Below are 572 nucleotides of genomic sequence, written 5' to 3' on the forward strand. Positions count from 1 at the left end.
GGAATAATTTACATGTTTACACGGAGAAACATCCACAGGACAACAGTCACAGCAAGTCTTTGGCCCTCAGTGAGACTCGTCTACTTGAACTGATTATCAATGAGTGTGCCCTTCATCTTCGCCTTCTTGGCCTCTTACTTTAGTGTTCCCGGTCAAAATTGACCGGTCTGTTTTAACTGCTCTTAAATTAGCACAAAAAACATTTTTCACCACCAAATTTTTATCCAACATTTTTTAGCTGTGAACAATGTCTCAAAGTAGTGTTTAACATAAATTTATAGAATTAGACATAAAATAACTGCATTGAAAATACAAATAGGCACTGAAAATGTATTACAAAATGAACATGTAATGTAAAAAATAAATGGAATCTTTATGATGTTTTCCACTCTCGCTCTACTTCCTCTTTCCTGGGGGGATGAAGACCAGAGCAAGTGTCCACTCTTGGACTGGAATGTCTCCTCAGGTGCCTCTCCCTCTCCATCTGTTCCTCAATGTCTGGATCAAAATCTGTGTTGCCTTCCACTTCTGAGACATACTCCTCTATCTCTGGTTCAGTTTCAGTGCCCTCT

This window comes from Seriola lalandi, unplaced genomic scaffold (genome assembly GCF_002814215.2).
Source record: "Seriola lalandi dorsalis isolate HSWRI2012SDOR001 ecotype SW California unplaced genomic scaffold, Sedor1 jcf7180002054671, whole genome shotgun sequence".
Lineage (NCBI taxonomy): Eukaryota > Metazoa > Chordata > Actinopteri > Carangiformes > Carangidae > Seriola > Seriola lalandi.